We start from the raw sequence: 17233 nt of genomic DNA, 5'->3' as shown, positions 1-17233 counted from the left end.
CCCTTAAGTGTCTTAACAAAAGGCTATGTGGTGGGTTTAAAATAACGGTTGGCAATTGGTCAAAAGTGGAATTATAACACTTCTGCTTTAATGAAGACGCAGCATAATCCTTACGGACTAAAATCAGGCTCATGGGATGAAGACAGTTTCCTGCTAAAGTCTAGTATTCATTCATCTCTCATTTATTCCCCCAATTTTGCACGATTGCTATATGACAGGCATCCATAGATCACTTGTTTTTAAAAACTGCTAATTAGCATTGCCAGTGTAAGACACTTTCACACTTTGGAGAATTTCCTTACATTTGGTATATCCAAAGAGAGTAAAATTTCTCAGTTGTTTTTTCTTTAATTGTACTAAGGTATTATTATACGTCCCAGCAGCTTAGGCAAATAATCATTTATTGATCCTGTAAAGTTATCTTTTGTTTATCAGCACAGGCCTCAAACTCAGACGTCTGAGTCAGTTCTTGTTGCGCCTCTCAATAGCAGTGTGGCTTCAGCCAAATTACTTAATGAACACTGTCTTCTTAAGCTCAGGTGATCAAGACCTATGTCAAAAAGTAATCATGAGGGTTCAATGAAATCATCCTTACAAAATGCGAGCCCTCTGTCCACACGACATAGGCATTCAATCCATGACAAATTAATATCATATGCAGAAAGTCGAATACTTATCATATTATATACAGGATATGTGTTGTATTACACATACACACATAAAATTTTTACTTATTTATTTGCAAATAAAAATGTTAGTTGCAAGGATCAACTCTCTGTCATCTATTTATTAAAGAGAGCAAAGAGTAAGTTGGCTTACCTCACTTTCCTATCTCATGAGAGGTGTAACAGTTTGGTTTCAAAAAAATAAGTAGAAGAGATGTCCAGTGTCCAGTGTTGTCTGAACCTTTAATACCATGAACCCCACATGGGATTTATTATTTGCATATTTAAGATCCTTCAAACAGTGGTTATTTTTGTTTCTGCAGGCTTAAAACGTTTCTCTGTTTTTTCTTTTTTTCTTTTTGAGACAAGGTCTCGCTGTCACCCAGGCTGGAGTGCAGTGGCACAATCTGGGTTCACTGCAGCCTCAACCTCCTGAGCTCAACCCATCCCCTTACCTCAGCCTCCCCAGTAGCTGGGGACTACAGGCCCAGGTCACCATGCCTGGCTATTTTTTGGAGAGACTGAGTCTCACTATGTTACCCAGGCTTGTCTTGAACTCCTGGGCTCAAGTCATCTTCCTGTCTCAGCCTCCCAAAGTGCTGGGATTATAGGCATGAGCCACCATGCCCGGCCAGCCTGAGGATTTCTGAGGATTTTTAAGTATTTCCAATGTAAGAAATTTTTATTAAAGTTATATATTTTATATATATAAACTTTAAATATGTGTACACATGTGTTAGGATTTTTAAATATTTCCAAAGTAAGCATATAAGAATTTTAAAATTAAAATTATATATGTATATATAACTATATGTATACATATAAATGTTAATCAAAATTATAATATAAGAATATTCTAGATTACTATCTACATGGGTTCTACTATATAATATCAGTGCCTGCCATTTGCTTTTGTGTTTGTAATTATGGTGGGCCAAGAAATAACAGTTAATTTTTGCAGTCTGGAGAGAAAAATATCAGAGGTAGATAATGGAGAAATCATGGGCTTGCTTCAAGTGAAGAACAAGTGACTATACAGAAAGTTCCACAAATATGAGCCATATAATGATTATATGGTAAGAAATGTTGAAAAGATTGACTCATTTTACATGCGCACACACACACACTTGGTAAATACCTATGAGTATCATGTACAATTTTTCAAGTAATAATTGAATTTCATAAAAACATCATCATCCTAATGGTTATTTTCCTCAACTTGAATTGTATAAGTTAAATGTGTATTTAACTTGTAAATACAACTATGTATAAATAGCTTTATGTTTGTATAATTTAGTAAGATTATAATCAAATAATTAAATTCAAAATCAGGGTCATTAAAACACCTTAGGAAACACTAACTTAAGGGAATCATCAACTATATGTGTGTTTGCAGGTATGTGTGTGTGTATGTGTGTATATATGTATACACACTTCTATCTATATGTCTGAGGAAACATATAAGTACATACGTGTAATTATATCTTATTTTATACATGATTTTACAGTTTACATAGCGTTTTCACATCATGCTTTTTTACTTATTTTTCACTACAAGCCTATTAGACACAAACCTTATTCTACGTTCTTACAGGTAAAGTTACAGATGCTAACATTTTTTATATCATTTTCCCCAAGTCTAATAGTCATTAAAAGGCTGAGGCCTCAAACTGGGTCTGCTGAATTCAGGTAGAATTTCTCATCACATTACTAAAGATGCCTGGACTATTGTAATTATGTGTTCTCAATTTTAAATCTATCAGATTAGTCTTCACTGACGTTTTCATAATTTCATTTGCATTTTAAAAATTTATAGTGGTTCCCTATTTCCCACAACACTGAACACAAACTACGTGTTTTGTCTTCAAAACTCACCAAAACCTTCCTCTACTCTCCGTAACTTCCCACCGTGTGGCCAGCAGACCCTCGCCAAGTATCCACGCCGCCCAGACAGCTTATTCTCACTTTCTTGCCTTAGTTTTCTCTGGGTTCTTCCTGTCTACCTCAAATATTCTTGTTCTGCACCTATTTAAGCCTACTCTAGAGTAGAAAATTGGCTTCAACCATTGCGTCCTATTCTCATCTGATTGGTACTGCTAATGTGTGCAACTGTTTGTAATTTAGCAAGTATTTATTTAAATAAAAGTATTGCTTCACAAAGTAATATATAACTGCACTTCCTGCAGTTGTCTGTATCAAATTACCTTGTGCACTGTCTTCTTAAAATTGCTAGTACTTTAAAAATAAATATCAATGCTGCCCAACGGATCTGTAAATTCTGAGGCCCATGAAACCAGAATATTAGACCCCTATTTGTGGGCAGACAGTCAACATATACAAATATTTTGCAATCATTACAACTTGCATTACCAACTTTCTTGATATATGAAAAAAATCACTAGTTAATTTTTCAATAAACATGATCCTTTTTGAAGCTAATTGCTGACGAATTATTGCAACATACAAGGTGCTAAGACAGGAAAAACTAAAGAGACAGTTGTAGATTTACCATGCAATAAATAACAGGCCTCTAGAAAGAATGTTTGTGTCACAGCTTCTCAAACATTAATGTGCTCCTTACCCCCAGGCCATGCTGATGGCACAGGTATCCTGATTGACTAGATCTGGGGGAGGGGAGGATTTGAAACTCTACTTTTCTAACAGGCTGTGTTGTCTCGGAGGAGCAAGGATTTAGACTATCCTAAATGCCCTAGGGAGGCTGCTAAGCCTTTTCCCACACACAGTTTACAAACACCTGCCATAGAATTCCCCTGCTGAGTGGCCCGTGTCCTAGCAGGATTCACACAAATGCTTCAAGTACCCTTCAGGGACCTCCCACCTCCTGCTCCATTCTGAAGGGTTTACTACCCCTTTGCTGCTTCTCTGAATACACTTTGTTCATCAGCCAGCCCTCTCTTTAAAAGGAAGGAGTGATGTTGCATGTTGAAATGTTTGGGGAAAGGAGGATGTGTTGGTGATTTTTTTTTTTTTTTCAGCTAACCCTGTCCTAAAGTGATAATTCTGTTCCCCGCATGTGTCTCCGCACTATTGGATGAGACCATGGGAGACGCTGCAAGTGCAAAATGAAGGTCTCCCCATCCCATCAAAGCATATTTTAGCACAACTAATCATAATAATAGCTTGTTAAGAACTAAAAAAAAAAATAAGGAAAAATATTAAAAGTAACATAAGCAGCAGGCACCCCAGACATCGCAAAAAACAAAACAAAACAAAACAAAAAAAGTACCCTTAAAAACCAGGATAAATGTTTACCAAAAACAGGAGGGCTTCTGTCTTTAGAAGATGACCCTTGCACTCCCTTCCCTGCACAATTTTCTCTCTGCAACAACTCATGCTTTTTAAGCAACATCCTCAGGACACCCTCTCAGTTACCAGTTTTCAGGAAATGATTGTCAGATGGGCTGTATTCATGAGCCGCTATGAAGGGAAAATGCTGTGGGATAAGCTGGAGAGGAGAGGAGGGGACACAGGACTCAGGGCCCAGGTGACAGGCGTACAGCTTACAGGAAGCACGTCAGGACACCCTTCAGAGTTTGAAGATGGGCAGTGACACAACTCATTTGTGACCTGATAAAACCCTCTGGCTGCCATCAGGAGATGAACTGAGAGAGGGTCCTCAGTGAGGCTGATGTAGGAAGCCCAGTAGAGCAGCCCATGAGAGAGAGTGGACTGGGAGAGGGGAAATATGTGGATGGACTTGGACCCACTGAGTAGCTGGAACCAACAGGGTGTGGGAGTCACAGGAAGGACTTTATGTGCAAGCAAGAGAGAGAAGTGATTCAAGCAGTTGGATAGACTGAGATGCTAATTTCTCAAATGGGATTCACTTCAGGGCAAGTAGATTCAGGGAGAAAAGAGTTTCATCTTAGCAGTGGGATCGTGAGGCACAGTGGGTATTGCAATTAGGCAGTTGGTATTAGGTCTGGAACTGAGAAGGAAGGGCAGGCAGCAAGTGAAGACCATGAAGTATTTCTAACATTTACTGCAACCTTGAATAAAGTACCTTCTGGCTCTTTCTATGCCTTTTTCAAATTGTGATTACATAGCTAAGACTATACATACATTGAGCCTGTCCTAAAAATTACTAACAACTTTTTTTTTTTTTTTTTTTTAGAGACAGAGTCTCACTCTATCTCCCAGGCTGGAGTGCAGGGCTCTATCTCAGCTCACTGTAACCTCCGCCTCCCGAGTTCAAGAGATTCTCCTGCCTCGGGCTCTTGAGTAGCTAGGATTACAGGCATGCACCACCGCGCCCAGCTAATACTTGTATTTCTAGTAGAGACGCGGTTTCACCATGTTGGCCAGGCTGGTCTTGAACTCCTGAACTCAAGTGATCCACCCGCCTCAGGCTCCCAAAGTGCTGGGTTTATAGGCATCAGCCACTGTCTATTAACAACTTTTAAATAATAAAAAATTACTATTAGAACATACCACGTTCTTGGCTAAGAAGTTAGACTTGCTCACAGGGATGACTGTTGCAAGTTGGTTTACAAGCACTTGAAATTTGATTTCAGAGAGTTAAATTCATGCTTCACATTCTCCATCAACTTGTTCTATGGAAACAATCAGGTATTTCAAATTTGATACAGGTGATATGCCCCACTATGGTTTGAATGCATCTCCTCCAAAATTCAGTTTTCAATATGATAGTATTAAGAGATGGGTCATTTAAAAGGTGATCAGGTCATGAGAGCTCTTTCCTCGTGAACGGGATTAGGTGTCCCCGTAAAAGGGCTTTATGGAGCAGAGTCATGCCACTTTGTCCTTCTGCCTTCTGCCATGTGATGACACGGCATTCCTCTCTCCAGAGGGTGCAGCCTTTTCCAGACAGCCAAACCTGCTGGCGCCTTGACCTCAGACTTCCCAGCCTCCAGACAGTGAGAAATACATTTGTGTTCCTTACGAATTACCCAGTCTGTGGTATTCTGTTATAGTAACACAAAACGGACTAAGATACACCCATCAAAAAATTCATGGTTTAAGGTAATATTTAATAGGGGATAAAATATGTTTCAAAAATTTCTGTGCCATGTACCATAACATATCAGTATTGCCGATACTTTGTAAGTAAAATGTCATCACCATTTTCAACGTATCGAAAAATGGAACATCATGTAATTATAGCAAGAAGAAAAGATTGAAGGTTATGATCGCTTTATTAACTTTTCTTTCAAGCAATACGTCTAAGAAATTATTTTAGCACCATTTGAGCATCATGAGGTTTCGTGACATATTTTCAGAACACAAAGAAAATCTGGGTATCCTGTGAAGCTTCTGTCAATTTCAGCTTCCTGTTTGTCACCTGAATGTGAACAATGGTGTGAAACCATGACCACATATGCACATATATGTGTAGGAACTAAAGATGTGTATAGTTATTTTATACTAATGTCTATAATATGTTATAGAAACAGAATAGGATGCTTGAAAGAACATAGATTTAGATACAGCAAAGTCTGAGTTTGGGATTTGTCTGTTTGTTTATGACTTGGACAAGGTACATAAAGTAGCCAAGCCTCTGCTTCCTCACCTGTAAAACACAAATCACTACACCTCCTCAGCTGGGGTTCTTCAGCAGATGCACAGTTTACAAAGCAAAACATCTGGACCCTATTAGGCCCATAGCAAATTGTCAGATTTATTATTTCGTCATGAGAAATAATAATTTTCCTTCAGATATAATTGAAAAGAAAGCCTTCTTCAGGTTTTTAAATGAAGGTCAACTAAAAACTAAATAAACATGAAAGATTATTTTTACTTTTCATCATGATGTTCAGGACATTCACCATCAAATGTTTCCTCTGAACCCTGGATATCCCCTTATGCCACTGTCAGTGGAATTTAGGATGCACTCGAGCAAACACTGGGAATGTCTAATCCACAGTTGGCCAGGGGTTGACAGTGTCTCCTCAATCATATGACATCTTGAGCTTACCCAAACTAGTACGGATACACATACAATAAAGCACTGACCCCAATACTCAGAAAGTCATATACACAGGAGGTACAAATGGACACAGTTACAGAGAAATCTCTGTTTCAACATTATCGCCTTTACCAACACAATATCTGACATCATTGATCAAATACAAATTCCCTGTCATAGTGAAAAGTTTTTCTAATTGCATTACCTCATTTAATCATGATAACACCCTATGAGGTAGATTCTGGTTTTTTTTTTTTATTACTTGTAAGAAAAGTGGATATTAGAACATTATGCAAATCACCCAAATTCTGATGGCTAGTAAATGGCTCTGTCAGCGGTCAGATCTCAGAGTGGCCAATGCCAAAGCCTGCCTTTCAGTTACTCCCCTGCGCTGTCTCTGGGCTACACCTGACATATTTCACCATATGCATATTTATCATTATCTTCAATGTCCAACTATCAATACTCAATCCATCCATCCATCAGTTAGAAATACATTTTCAAATGTGATTCTGATAATGCAAAGACCACATTGAATTTGAGTATTAATGGGAATATTTCTGGGTCCTTTCTTTTTTTCTTTTTTTTCTGTTTTCCTCCCTTATCTTTGATTTCCAAAATATGTTCTTAGAATAATTAGGCACCAAGCAACAAATTACATGACATGTAGACAACATCCAATATACCATTAATACCATGCTGAAGGCTGAGATAGAAAATAACAGCAAAAAAGGAGGCGAAGCACGGAGCCACCTCTCCACTCATGGGGATATAACTGGTCACATTGCTTTTCTTCACTATGTGTCGATGGTGCGATGTCTGGCGTTTTCAAGGAGCAAATACCAGCGACAGAAGTATTCTTCCGTTTGTTTGAAAGGATAAAGAAAAGTGTGTCTGAAAATGAATGTCCATAGAGGGAACTAACGACTTGGCTTTTGCAGACACTAAAGTAAACTTAAAAACAACAACCAACAACAAAACAAAACATATTTAAAAAAAAAAAAACCCACCAGCTCTGAAATGGAAAATTGAGGATAATAGGATTGAGCAAGAAGTATCTTCAGATGTTCTAAATCTCCTGAAAATATCTAGCACATCATAACCCAAGGAAGAAAAAAAAAGCATTTATGAATTTGAAACAGACAAAAACACTATGAAAAAGAAGGCAGCAGAATAGAGTTGGCAAATAAACAGTTAATTATTACAGTGAAAGGCTCTGGCTTGGCAAATAAAGCCTCTAGAACGTCTACTCGGGGTGAATTGGCTGCTCAGCCAAAGCTGTACAAGCAACTGATTTTTATCCATCTACTTTCAGAGTGTTGTTCAAAGGAGAGAGGTACAAACATTTTAAAATAGTCTTTTTTTAGAAATATAAAACAAAGTTTTATTCAATAAAAAGCAAATTCCTAGAGAAAAAAAGTTGTAGGAACATAAAGTGACACAGCTGTGGGTCTTATAAAACTCTAATTCGGATACCAACCACCACTGTCCTATGGAACCCAAGAGTCCTAGGCTCACTGAGCATTTAATCAATCTCGTATCCTAAGAACTTACAGAAGGATTTTATGCACGTTCTTTGTGGCTGATTTCTATGGGAATCTGCATTTTGGAGCCTATCCTCATCCTCCCTGATAAGTGGGCTTACTGAGCATGCTCTGTTAAACTAGTCAAGCCCAGAAGCACATGTTGTTTCTGATAATGAACAAGTGACTTAACCTATTTCAGCTTTAGTTTTACCATCTGCAAAATAAGAATAAAAACGATAGCAAAAACTAGGAAATAATGAGTGTTGACAAAGATGTGATAAAATTGAAACCCTTGTGTATTGTTAATAGGACTGTAAAACGATACAGCCGCTGTTGATGACCTATGGTTTTGCCCAAAAAATTAAAATAGAATTACCATATGATGCAGAAATTGTACTTCTGGCTAAATAACCAAAAGAATGAAAAACTTGTACACTTAAGTCCCGAGGAGCATTATTCACAATAGCTAAACTAGGGAAACAACCCAAGGGACTGCCAAGAGATGAACAGATAAACAAAATGCAGCCTCTACACACAGTGGGTTATTACTCCGTCTTAAAAAGGAAGGGAATTCTGACACACCACATGCTACAACACGATGATCTTGAAGACACTATGTGAAGCGAAGTCATAAAAAGACAAATACTACATGATTCTACTATGTGAGGTGCCTAGAGCAGTTGAATTCAGAGAGACAAAGTAAAACGATGGCTTGTAGGGGCTGGAGGAGGAGAAATGGGGACTTGTTTAATATGTGCAGAGTTTCAGTTTTGCAAGTTAGAATAGTCTCAGAGATGGACAGTGGTGATGATTATACAACCTTGTTAATGTACTTAACACCACTGAACTGTACACTTAAAAATGAAAAATAATAACTATATGCCACAGATGCAAGGTCATTAGGATAAAGTTAGATAGGAAACGTTAAGTCTTGCTGCACAACAATCAATCAATCCTTTTCAATTTTCATCCTCTTTGATTTACAGGTGAAGAAATGAAGCAGCAAGCACAGCTCAAGCTGCCTCTTAGAAGACACAGGTTACAGAATACGTTTTCAACAAAATGAACTTTGAAGGCCTGATAAATTCTCAAAACACTGATCTGAGGTTTGGCTACATATTAATGACATGATTTCGATTTGTGTACCTGCCCAAATCTCATGTTGAATTGGAGAGGCCTGGTGGGAGGTGATTGGATCATGAAGGTGACTGTTCTCATGATAGTGAGTGAGTTCTCAGGAGATCTGATGGTTTGAAAGCCTGTGGCATTTTCCCCCAGCTCTCTCTCTCCTGCTGCCACGTGAAGAAGGGACTTGCTTCCCCTTCACTTTCTGCCATGATTGTAAGTTTCCTGAGGCCTCCCAGCCATGCTTCCTGTACAGTCTACAGAACTGTGAGTCAATTAGGCCTCTTTTCTTCATAAATTACCCAGTCTCAGGTAGTTATTTCTAGCAGTGTGAGAATGCATTAATAAAATTAATAAGAATAGTAAACACAGAAAATAAAGAAGAAACAAACATATGATTGTTTCTAAACATATGATTGGAAGATTGATAAGAATAGTGACTACAGTAAACAAACTAGCTGCTGAGAATAAAAACAACCCCTGCATTTTCTCACAGTAGGCCATTACAAATCCTTAGACAGTTTTGCAAGAAATGCTTTATTGGTTCTTTCCGAAAATGTGATTCTGATTATTTAGAAATAACCAGCATGAGGTTAAGCAAATTCCAACTTAAAATCTCAATAAAGTAGGTATTAAAGACAAATTAGGGGCTTACTTTCAGAATCAAGGACCAAAATCTTTTTTTTTTTTTTTTTTTCTTTTACACCCAGGGTATAAGCAATGTGGAAGGGAGAAAATTAGAGAACAAAACTTTGAAAACAAGTGTATTGCATGTGCACTGGAAAACATGGCTGGAGGAGTTTGCCCATGCTTCCTTCTCCAGTGGGTCAGGCTGACTTTTTACTTAATGGGAAAAGTAAACAAACAAACAGATGTACCTGGACTAGAACCTTCACAAATACATCTAAAGAGGAAATAGACCTGGAAATCCTCATTTCATAAATAAGCAAATAATGTGTCTATCATTAAATTTCAAAAAGAAAAATATATGAAAAGAAAGATATATAGTGATAGATAAATGACAGATGATAGATTAGACAGAAAGATAGGAACACACATAGAGAGGAAGACAGGAATATAATAGATAAATAGATAGAGAGATAGATAGATAGATATAGATATAGATAGGTCAGTAGATTAGGTAGGTGGGTAGATAGATAGACAATAGAAAGCGGATAAATTGATTAGATAAATTAGGTCAGAAGAAAGATAAGAAAGGTGATGGATAGATTGCGAAATCAGTAGATGGGATGATAGGGAAGGATAAATACATACCATACATAGCATGTGTAAGGAGATACATAGGATAGAAAATGATAGACAAATAGAATATTTGGGATATATATAGAGAGAGGAAGATGATAGGAAGATGGATACATAGATGGACAGATATATAGATAGGAAAATGATAGATGATAGACACATAGATACATAGGTAGATCAATAGATAGGAAGATAGATAGGAAGATGATAGGAAGATAGATGGATAGATAAAAAATGATAGATCGATTGATTAATCAATAGATTGATTGACAGGAAGACAGAGAGACAGAGAAAGATGATAGTAGATAGCCTACAAAGCATCTGATAAGTATTTTCTCAAACTATGAAAAGAAAACTAGGAGTAAACTAAAATGCACTGATAAATCGAAAGTATTAACAAGGCCGAGAAACTAGATTCCCTAGTAATAAAACACAAGTAGCAGAAACTATAAAAGCTGGCTCATTACAAAAGAAAATGAGTGAAGAGTGTAGTTTCTACAGCTTAGAGGTTATCACCCACTAAGCCAGCCAGAGTCTTTCTCCGAGTACTAAATAAACTATAAACACATTGGCAAATGACTGCTCAGTCATTTAAATTAAAAATTAATAATAATGGGCCAACTTTCCAACCATATTTCTGAAGGTTACAGAAAAATCGTCTATTGGCAATTACAGAAATTGCCAAAGGACAATTCAAAGGAGCGTGGGCCTGTTGATGTCTGCCCCGCTTCCAAGGGCTTCTGGCTCTAGCATCCTGTGCAATTCTCTTGGTGCTTAAACTCCGTTTCATTAACTTTCCTACTACAACAGCTAAGGAAATGAAGCATTTCAATATCCAACCTCCAGTAATTATTTAAAACAGATTTAGATTCATTCAAATAAAGAACTCCATGAAAATCTCATATTTTCAGCTCTATTTGAAGCTCAACATGGTCAGAGAATGAGAAGTCACACATATGAAGATACAGGGAATCAGTGAGATACAGGGAATCAGCGACAGAACTAAAATCAGAACTCCCTTCTTGCTGACGTTTCCATCACGCATTTGAACAGACCCTGCAGCCAACAAGAATTCATTATGCACGCAGGCAAAATGAATTGACTAAACGTAAATTGAAGTAGACTCTGGGGGTCCTTTAATTCTTGAGTAATCATGGCTTCCTTGTGATATTTTGTCTTAATTTCTGAGGAATTTCAAATACAGACAGACGAGAATAATAGCTTTAGTAAAACAATAATTACCTGTTTTAAAAACACAGGACACAATCATATTTGTCAAAGAGCTCTGCAGATTCCAAATGGACTGAAGGCTGGTCATAAAGGAGATTACCAATTCTGATAATTGTATGGTAATGGAAACTCCAGGGAGAACAGAAAACTGAGCTACACAGAAAATTGGAAACTCTTATTTAAGCTCATTTCTCCACAATTCTTCTGGCCTCAAAAATGGATGGAATGAAGTGTCAGAGTTATTAACAGTTACTATGAAATTATTACTTGTAGTGTCTTTGGTCAGGCTAAGTCAGAGCTTCTAGTTAAGACAAGTTGATGGGTGTAATTAAGTTGCTAATAAAGAGGTACAGACTGATGAAAATCCACAAAGGCTTTAAGAGGTTAATTAATCATTCCTCCTTCAAACTCATCTCTTTTGCTCAGCCTGTGCCAGGTGCTAAGCCTGGGGCCTGGCACAGAACAGGAGGTCAACACAATCAGTCTACGGAATGAATGGCCCCCAAGTACGTGCCTCTTGACCTGTCTGAGAGCGTCAGCCAACAAGGTGCATGACAATGTTATTCCCACGCCCCACATGTGAGACAGGAGATACCATGATACTCTGTCTCTTATCGTGACGTTTTTCCACCATTTCCGTCATGTACAAATCATTACCAGGTGCTCTCAGTTCCTTTGTGCCTCCAATGCCCATCATTTGACCTCGGTGCCTCCCTGCACTCCAAGCGTAGCCATCTCATCATAGTCCACTGCGGCTTCCTCACAGGCTCATGCTTCTTTCAAGTTGGAGAAGAGTATGTTGGTTTACTGAAGCAAGTCCCATTTCACAAGCAGAAACATCGAATGATTTTCTCCAGGTCCACACAGACATTTAACAGTAAACTGAGAATCAGAATTTAAACCCCAGCACTCCTGATCTAAAGTGAGCTCAACTCTAATGTCACTATCCTTCTCACCATATTAATGTCTAATATATAGTATATAATACACAAATATATAACATTGATCAACATTCTTCAATTAACATATAATAAAAATTTATATTCACTAACTGGATTGTATATGAAATATACTATAATAAATGAGTGGTTTTAATAATTATAGTTTATATCAAATATTAATGTTGAATAATAATAATTTTACAACTTTATGGTTTCTACCCTTGGTTCCATGTGCTGTAATTACCTAATTTATCTTACTGAATTCTCATACTAACAATATGACTCAATATTATTACCTTCCATTTTCAGGGGTCACTGTTGTCCAGAAATATTAGATGGTTTATCCAGAGTTCATCTAGTAAGGGGTAGAGCCAGACTTGAATCCAAATGTCTAACTCTGAAGTGTATGTTCCTTCCCTATAGCACAATGGCTTTTTGTTATAATAAACAAAATAAAAAATATTTTATGGTTTCCCTTTTCCTTTATATTTCTATTGAAAAGGGAAATCTCACTGTGTGTGTCACTAATGCCTCAAATATTTCAGATTTTTCAAAATGGCTTGAACAGAGGTCCAAACACTGTCTCAGGTAGTTTTCACTATTTCTTTATGTGGTAATTTTCTTCTTGTCAGTTCTAAAAAATGTGAAAACTTTCTTCATAGATTTGCTCATGTTCTTTTTTCTTTTTGCTTTATGTTCAATCCCACAGGCTTCAAAGAATATGTCACTTTTCCACCTAACATAATTTACTACTCACTTTTTGTAGAAAACCATGACTTTTATAGACCCTCCAAGACTCAGGGCTTCTAACAAAAAATCCCCACACTTCACATCATGGAAACTAAGGAAAAGTCTGTTGCATTCTAAATCCCATTAATGACATAATATTAATAAATAAACACATGTGTGCATGTGTATTAGGCCATTCTTGCATTGCTATAAAGAAATACCTAGATGGGTAATTTGTAAAGACATTTAGGTGGCTCACGTTTCTGCAGACTGTACAGGAAACAAGGTGCTGGCATCTGCTTGGGTTCTGGGGAGGCCTTAGGAATCTTTCAATCATGGCAGAAGGCCAAGGGGGAGCAGGCGTCTCACACGGCCAGAACAGGAGCAAGACAGAGTTGAGGGGGAAGTGCCACCCACTTTTAAATGACCAGATCTTGTGGGAACTCACTAGCATGAAGATAGCACTAAGTCGTGAGGGATCCACCCCCGTGATCCAAACATCTCCCATCAGACATTACCCCCAGCATTGGAGAGTAAAATTCAACATGAGATTTGGGTGGGGATAAATATCCAAACTATATCATTTCTCCCCTGACCCCTCCCAATTCTCATATCCTTCTCATATTGCAAAATAAAATCATGTCTTCCCAACAGAAGCCCAAAGTCATAACTCATTCCAGTATTAAGTCTCATCTGAGACAAGGCAAGTCCCTTCCACTTACGAACTTGGAAAATCAAAAATAAGTTTGTAACTTCCAAGATACAATGGAGATATAGGTATTGGGCAAACTTTCCCATTCCAATAGGGAGAAATTGGCTGAGAGAAAGGGGCTGGTCTGGGTACAGTGGCTCACACCTGTAATCCCAGCACGTTGGAAGGCCGTGGCAGGTGGATCACAAGGTTGATCGCAAGGTGGATCACAGCGCGAGACCAGCCTGGCCAACATGGCGAACACTCTGTCTCTACTAAAAATACAAAAATTAGCTGGGCGTGGTGGTGGGTACCTGTAATCCCAGCTACTTGGGAGGCTGAGGCAGGAGAATCGCTTAAAACTGGAAAGCGGAGGTTGCAGTGAGCCAAGATCACACCACTGCACTCCAGCATGGGCAACAGAGCAAGACTCTGTCTGAAAAAAAAAAAAAAAAAAAAGAAACAAAGAAAGGGGTTACATGCCCCATTCAAGTTTGACACCCAGCAGGGCAGTCAGTAAATCTTAAGGCTCCAAAATAACCTCCTTTGACTCGGTCTTATATCCAGGGCTCATCACTACAAGGGCTGGTATCCCAAGGCCTTGGGCAGCTTCGCCTCTGTAGTTTTGCAGGGAGCAGCCCCCAGGGCTGCTCTCAGGAGCTGGAGTTTTGTGCCTGTGGCTTTTTCACGCTGAGGGGGCAAACTGCTTGTAGATCCACCATTCTCAGGGTCTGGAGGGCAGTGATCTCTCCTCACAGCTCCACTAAGCAGTGCCCCATTGGAGACTCTGTGTGAGGTTTCAACCCCACATTTCCCTTGGCACTGCCCTAGTAGAGGTTCTCTGTGAGCGCTCTGCACCTGCAACAGGCTTCTGCCTGGATGCCCAGGCTTTTTCCTACATACTCCAAAATCTAGGTGGAGGCTACTAAGCATTCTTCTTTCTTGCATTCTGCACACCTACAGGCTTAACACCACAAGGAAGCTGTCAAGGCGTATGGCTTGCACCCTTTGGAGCAGTGGCCTGAGCTGTACCCAGGCACTTTTGATTCAAAGATGGAACCAGAGCAGCAAGGATGTGGAAAGCAGTGTCCTGAGGATGCACAGGGCAGTAGGGCCCTGGGCCTGGCCCACGAAACCATTTTCTCCCCCTAGGATTCAGGGTCTGTGATGGGAGGGTCTGCCATGAAGTTCTCTGAAATACCTTCAAGACCTTTTCCCCACTGTTTTGGAATATTAGCACTTGGCTCCCTTTCAGTCGTGCAAATTTCTCTAACAAGTAGCTGCTCCACAGCCTTCTTGAATTCCTCTTCTGAAAAAGCTTTTTTCTTCCTCTGCCATGCGGCCAGGCTGCCAATTTTTTAAACTTTTGTGCATTGCTTCCTGTTTAAATATAAATTTCAACTTTAAGTCATTTATTTGCTCCCATATTTGAACGTAGGCTGTATAAAGCAGGCAGACCACATCTGGAATGCTTTGCTGCTTCAGAATTTCTTCCATCAGATACCCTAACTCATTACTCTGAAGTCCAAAGTTCCACAGATCCCTAGGGAAGGGGCGCAATGTAGCCAAGCTCTTTGCTAACACATAACACATAACACATATGACCTTTGCACCTATTCCCAATAAGTCTCTCATTTCCATCTGAGACCCCATCAACCTGGTCTTCATTGTTTGTATCACCATTAGCATTTTTGTCACAATTATTTACCCAGTCTCTAAGAAGTTACAAACTTTCCTTTATCACCCTTTCTTATGCTGAGGCTTCCAAACCCTCCCAACCTCTGTCTGCTACCCAGTTTCAAAGCTGCTTCAACATTTCCAGGTATCTTTATAGCAAGACCCCACTCCTTGGTACCAATTTTCTGTATTAGGCAATTCTTGCATTGCTATAAAGTGATACCTGAGACTGGGTAATTTATAAGAAAACGAGGTTTAATTGGCTTATGGTTCTGTGGGCTTTATAGGAAGCATGGTGCTGGCATCTGTTCAGTTTCTGGGGAGGCCTGAGGGATTTTAACCATGGCAGAAGGCCAAGGGGGAATAAGTATGTCACACTGTCACATGGCCAGAGCCGGAGCAAGAGGTGGGTGGGGTGCCACACACCCAGATCTCAAAAACACTCATTATCATGAAGATAACACCAAGCCATGAAGGATCCACCCCCATGATCCAAACACCTCTTTCCAGGCCCACTTCCAGCTTTGGGAATTACAATTCAACATGAGATTTGGGCAGGGACAAATATCTAAATCTAAACTATCTTAGTATGTATATAATTTCATGCTGAAAGGATCATTAAAATGTAAGTGGGAGTTGAACAGTGAGAACACATGGACACAGGGAGGGGAGCATCACACACCCGGGCCCATCAGGGGGTGGGGAGCAAGAGGAGGGAAAGCATTAGGACAAATACCTAATGCAACTAATGCATGCAGGGCTGAAAACCTAGATGGCAGGTTGACAGATGCAGCAAACCACCATGGCACACGTATGCCTATGTAACAAATCTGCACGTTCTGCACATGTATCCCAGAACTTAAAGTAAAATAAAAAATAAAATAATAAAATGTACGTCTGACATACATTTTTCAAAATACAACTCAAGCCATATGCACAACAGTAATTTTCAACCTGAAGTGGATTATTTCTCACATGATTTTCAGATTTAAAAATAAATGCAATATCCATTTTCCATTTGAATGGATAAGGCTTTTGGAAAATGTGAGCAGAAAACTCGCATTCATCGACACCATTACAGCCACCAATTCACCTGACATCAAAACAACCTAAATGCAGACATTCCCTCTGAACTCTACTCCATGGATGCATCGCAAATATGCCATTTCATATATTAATAATTTGGTCACCAAACCTGTCCAGTTATGAAGGCAGCATCTATCTCAGAACAGTGCACCATGTGCACAAAATGGAAACTCCTGTGCCCCTCGGTTGATCTCTACTGTTTTACTCCCCATGACACCTGGAAGCAAGCATTCCAGTAAATGAAATGCCCATGTATAACCCACTGGTTTGTTAACAGAAAACAGGCACAGTAAATGATTTTCTGGATAATGCATTCCATACAATGCTCATACAAGTTATTTTTTAGAAGAAAA

General features: G+C 38.9%; 1 protein-coding gene across 1 annotated transcript in view; it reads right to left on the bottom strand.

Annotated features, from left to right (window-relative positions):
- The window catches only part of CSMD1 (CUB and Sushi multiple domains 1), a 1215136-nt gene that overhangs the window by 129112 nt on the left and 1068791 nt on the right, over positions 1 to 17233 (bottom strand). The window lies entirely within an intron of this gene.

This window comes from Rhinopithecus bieti, unplaced genomic scaffold (genome assembly GCF_001698545.2).
Source record: "Rhinopithecus bieti isolate Rb0 unplaced genomic scaffold, ASM169854v2 scaffold_15838, whole genome shotgun sequence".
NCBI lineage: Eukaryota > Metazoa > Chordata > Mammalia > Primates > Cercopithecidae > Rhinopithecus > Rhinopithecus bieti.
This window is presented reverse-complemented; position numbering and strand designations above follow the sequence as displayed.